Genomic DNA, 6,000 nt, shown 5'->3' on the forward strand with positions numbered 1-6,000 from the left:
AAATGGATAGGAAAAGCTAGGAATTAGTCACCTGACTGATTCCGTTTCACCTCAAAACCACTTTTTCGTCTAAAACAGTTGATTTGATCAATGAACCGTTGACCTGGGTGATCGAACTATTGTCCCAAACAACAGTTTTTGGCCTTTTTTGTTTTTAATTTTTTATTTTTTATTTTTTTGTCAGAATGGATTGTCCATTTGAACTAGATGGTCGGATCGCTTGACCCAAGAGTCGGACCCAAAACGGTTCCCTATCCAGTCCAGTTTTAAAAATGTTGATCAAATCAACCAATGCAAAACTTTCTGCCAATGGCCCTAATGATAATACCTGCCCCAATGCTAGTATTAGAGGAAGTTCCATCAATGTTGGTTCCCATAAATCCTTAAGGCATGGTGATTACCACTAGGCATAGCACATTAGACGGTTTAGGAGTTTCATGAGCTATGACATGAGGGAAGTGCGACTTCCATTCAATAAATTGATCTTGAGCAGTGACAATGATATCATGTGGGGAAAGTTGCATCCGCCCATCACCCTTCTGCACCTCCACATCTAAGTTTGTCATAGTACAATGCAACAATATATAAAGAGCCAAGGGTCTCTACTATATAGTATTGCTTCCAAGTGAGAAACCCATCGTGAAGGACCAATTAGTATGGAAGTTGATTCTTACATGAAAGGAAAATCAAGTTGGCTTCATGGAAGGACATCTCAAGCAATGTTCAAAATATCGATACAACTTGATACGTTAATAGGGCATATCGAGTTGTATTGGCCCTCGCAATTCTTTTTTTTTTTCTTTGTGAATCTGGTTTAGAGGGGTCGGTCTAAGGCCCTTCTACCACCTAAACCGGGTTAAACCTTGAAACACCCCCTGTAGGGGCGTATTAGGAGGCTCCTGATATGTTACATATTGGCTAATACTGTCCGATATGTATCGAAATTTCAAACCTTGATCTCAAGAAATGATGATCAATAGACATCTCAAGAAAAGTTGAAATATTTTGTAAAATCTAGGAAAATGAATAAGAAGGATTTTGGAAAATTATTGAAAATGGTGTAATTTTCATTGTAAATTATTGAAATTAGTGAAAATTAAATTAAATTTACACTATTTAATAAATAAATAAATAATGGTAACTTAAAAAATTAAATAAATTTTTAAGATTAAACAAATTTAATAAAATTTTCAAAATTTTACATAAAATTGCATTTTGGAAAATTAAAGATAATGGTCAGGTATACCGATGTTGATTTCTAGTTTGACTCAGATGATAGAAAGTCTACATCTAGATACATCTTCATGATGGGGTCCTGTATAGTTAGTTGGAAAAGTAGCAAGGGTCCATAGTAGACCCATTGACTAAGTCACTAACACATAAAGTGTTTGAGAAACACATGGACAATATGGAACTAAAGCTTATACACGATTGGACCTAAATGCATGTGGGAGCTGTTAAATAGTATAGACCCTTAGCTCCAATCAGATTGATGTACAAATACATTTATTGTAAATGAATAAAAATACATTATTGTTTCATTTTGATATTGGTATGTTACTGTGAAATTACCTCTTAAACTAGTCACCTATGAAACTCGTGTTAGCTTAGAATGTTCTTTGCCATTGGATAAGATTTGGAGAGTTTATCCTGTCAAGACTGACACTGATGTGCTGCCAAAGAAGTTAGGGCAGCTTGTCTTACCTGTTAAGGTTAGACTCAAAGCACATGCAATGTGTGTTTGTATGAAACAATGAACCCGGACCATTTCTAGTTATGCCCTAGACCTTAGAGATTGATGGGCAAAACTAGAAAGTTACACGTAATCTCTATACTTGGTTATGGTACTGCACTAGGTGTTGGATTGGATTGTCTTTGATATGCCAATTAGTGGGATCTATCAAAGGTCAAAACTTGGGTATGTTGGGGCAGTCTGAGAATTCACGTAATCTCTAAACTGGTAGCAATGGATTTCAATTGTGTTTGAGATTTGGTTTTACAAAATATACTTATATGAATGTTTTATAAAAACTGTTTGCAAAAGTTTTTAATTCTTGAGATTCATTTGAGTAGTGAGTGTGGCACTACACCTTGTAGCCAGGGGAGAGGTCCTGCCCTCTCGGGCTGTGTTTGATCATTATGGGCCGAGAAGGTAAGTGTAAGGGAGTATTACAGGGCTGATTACCTGATGGGTTTTAGTTTACTTAAGTCCATTATCCTTGGGTCTTCATAGGAGGGTTAAATTCAATGATCATTTAGGTGTAAATGCTAAGCCCATATTGAGCCCATAATGATGTGCTCAGGGATTCAATATGTTTAATAGTTAATTCAGCCAAGCTTTTCCAGAAAAGTTGGGCCAAACCCATGTGAACTTTTGTGAGGTCATTGTGGGGTCCCATGCCAAACAAATCAGGCCTAAGATAGCCTTGCAACACTTTGGGTCATAAGCTTTTGAAGTAAATGGGTCTAATGCCCATAATTAATAAGATTAAGTAAGTTGTACAAGACAAATTAAGTTGTCATGTGCTCTAGGTCAAATCTAGGTTCGGAGCACCCATCCTTTTAAGAGAATAAGGCTTATCTCTTAATAGAGTCTAGATCCAAATTAAATTTGGATGATTTCCTAATTTGATTAGGAGAGTGCCTCATAATGAGATAAAAGAAGAGGGTGAATCAGAGTAGAACACTGCTCTCTTGTTCTCTCTTCTTCCCTTTTGTCTTCCAAAAAACCCTATCACGACCTAGGCTTTCAAGGACTGATAGAGACCAATTTTCTTATGATTTTGCAAAAAAAAAGAAAAAAAAATCAAAGGAATTTCAAACTCACATTCCCTAGTTTGATCCAAGCAATTGGGTTGCAACTTTGTTGAAAATTGTGTTACTGAATCAACTTGTCCTACATAATGCGCCATATTCAATGGATGCTAGTTTTAGGACTGATTTGGCATGTTAGGATTTGCGTTTGTGGTATTTGTATCTGGTATAAATCTCCCTCTTTGTTTGGTTTCAAATTTGGTTCAGTTTAGTGCAAGACCGATCTTGAAAAATTGAGTTTTTCAAACCATAGAGAATTCGATTCCTAGAAGGATTAGGAAATTTTTGAAATTTCACCCAACCATCTAGCATGGTTTTGGCCATCCATAAGATAGATCCTAACCCTTCCAACACATGTGGCCACCCAAGGCCTATGTAGTAGTGAAACTTCACTTATAGAACATGCACCCATACGATCAATTGCTACTTGCTTCATCTTGATCTTGTTGTTGATTGCTTTTCTAGCTTGAGGTCTTTGAATCCTAACGCATATGCTTGCCGCCGGTCGACTCCACTAGTGATGAACCAATGAACCTTGGTTAGAAGAAATGATGATTTGACATTGTGTATGAGGGTTTCGAAAGCTTAAATTGGTAGAAGATATGAAAAGAAAAAGGACTAGCTATTGCCCATCCAATCTCCTTCGGTTTCATATTGTGTCATTTAAACTAGTGTAATCAATGCTAAATGGTGAGAATGGATGGAACTTTTAGGCACCTAGTTTTTATTCCACCACCGCCACCCCACCCCCTCCTCCACCTCCTGGGAAGCTCCAGCTCATCCTCTATAACTCCTTCTAGACTAGTTGTCTTTTAGAATTCATCAACAATTTCTCCGATTAGATTGACACAGAGTTCCCATAACTTGGAGAGAAGTGAGGAGACTCCAAAACCAAAGCTAAAGGACGATGCTAAGGCAAGCTTTGATCATGCAATGGTTTGGGATCAGTTGAAATCTAGTTCTTTCTAGTATTTTTTTTTTAATTTATCTCTCAATTTTCTTTTCTGATGTCACCCCAGGCTCGTCTGTGGTAGGGATGCAAACAGATTAGATCATATTCGAATCCAATTCGACATTTTGTTTAGCAACATGAACAATGTCGGATTGGATATGGGATCTATGATAAAGACCCCCCTATACTTTGTTTTGCAACAAATACCACCCTTGTACTATGATCGTGAGACAAAGACCTCCTTCTGTTAGCCTTTCATCCAAAAAGACCGTTACAATATTTTTTAATCCCTATATTACCCTCGAACGAAAAATACTATTCATCTTCCCCGACTTCATACACTAACAATAGCGGCACTAATCTCATCTACCTCAGATTTTTTTCAAATTTCTCTCTCCCAGATTTTTTCAAATCTAGAGTGCACTGTTCATGATGCACTAACAGATCTGGAGGATAAAAATCCGGTACAAATTAGCGGCCTTGGCATGGGACAACACCATATTGTGAAGTACAATCACAAGTTCAATCTCAAACAATGGCCTGGTGGATACACTCCCCTAAATACGCATAAACAGCATATGCGTTGGGCTCATTCAAGCTACTCCACAACATTTGTGACAGTGAGATACAAACACAAACTTCCCCCAAAATTTGTGTTTTATAATTCATAAAATCTAAACGAGATTCATATAATTAGAGAAACAAAGGGCTTACTGTATTAGAGGGCTCAACCATCCCCCATATCTGTCCTCTAGTTCTTGTGACAGGTCGTGATGATACAAGGTCACAAACGGTTCGATCCCTGCCGACACAAGCCTAAATTTGTTACAGATGATAAGATGAACACAGGAGTCTAGGAGATTGTCTATCATACTGTTATAATTCTAGTCTTGAGGTCTATGAGAGTAGATTTGGTTAGAATTAAATTCCAAGTCTCTGACTCACCTCTCAATAGGAATTGTCTATGATACTACTATAAAATGCGATCCTCGTAGGATTAACGTTTCCAAACCTCCCTCCTACAGCATACTGGTAGCTTAGTTAAATGGGATTTATCATTTATGAAGAAGGTGCATGATGAATCAATTTTTTGGCTAAGTACCTCGTCATTTGGTTTGCTTCCAAGTGGCCAATGACTCAGGCCGAAGTGGAGAACTTTGGCTGCTGAGCTGAATCGAGCTAGGCAGCCTAGGTGGCGAGATGACTATAGGGCCGAGCTGCCTATGAGGTGCCGGGCTGACCAGGTGCCGAGTTGCCTGTGAGGTGCTAGGCTGACCAGGTGCCGAGCTGCTTGTGGCGGACTAGATTGATGAGCTTCGCTGATCTTTAGAGACCTGCAAGGAACCCAATGTCAGAGGACCCGGGGTGGCTAACCCGACAAGGTCACTCCAATTCTTAAGTCAGTACTCTCATAGTAGACTACGAGCTAAAAATCACAAAGTCTGAGATCTAGAACTTGCTTACTTGCTTGCTTGCTCGCCCTATGCCATTGGGAGGTCATGTCTAAATTGTCCGAGATCCTCGGAGGTAACTGCCATGCACGTTGACCATCTTCCGGAACAAGGGCCAACCTCCAATGATCATGGGGTATGCATGCCGAATTTGTCGGCGAGCACATCTCGCAGGTTGCCAGATCGACGCATGTGCCAAGTCAGCGCCTAGGCCAGGCCGCCAGGTTGGACACCACCAACTTGGCAAGTTGTTGCCTGAGTGGTTTCGGGTGTCACCTAGTTGTTTTGAGGTGCCATGTGTCACAATGTCATTGGAGGGCCGAATTTGCCCTCATCAATGCATATGAAGAAGGTGTAGCTTGTCTATGATACTGTTATAGAACACGATCACCGTAGGATTTACAATAGTGCACTCCGGATTTTTATCCTCCAGATCTGTTAGTGTATCATGAACATAGCACTCTAGATTTGAAAAAATCTGGGAAAGAGAGAGGAAGAGAGAAATTTGAAAATATCTGAGGTAGATGAGATTACTGCCGCTATTGTTAGTGTACGAGGTCGAGGAAGATGAACATTGTTTTTTCATCCGAGGGTAATATTGGAATTAAAAAATATTATAATGGTTTTTTTGAACGGAAGGGGGTCTTTGTCTCACAGTCATAGTAAAAAGGGGGTATTTATTGCAAAACAAAGTACAGGGGTCTTTGTCACAGACCCCATAATACAAGGGGGTATTTGTAATTTACCCAAATTTTTTATCCGTAAATTGGGTTTCTCAGCTTT

Source organism: Nelumbo lutea, chromosome 1, assembly GCF_056320005.1.
Source record: "Nelumbo lutea isolate HS-2025 chromosome 1, American lotus-T2T, whole genome shotgun sequence".
Taxonomy (NCBI): domain Eukaryota; kingdom Viridiplantae; phylum Streptophyta; class Magnoliopsida; order Proteales; family Nelumbonaceae; genus Nelumbo; species Nelumbo lutea.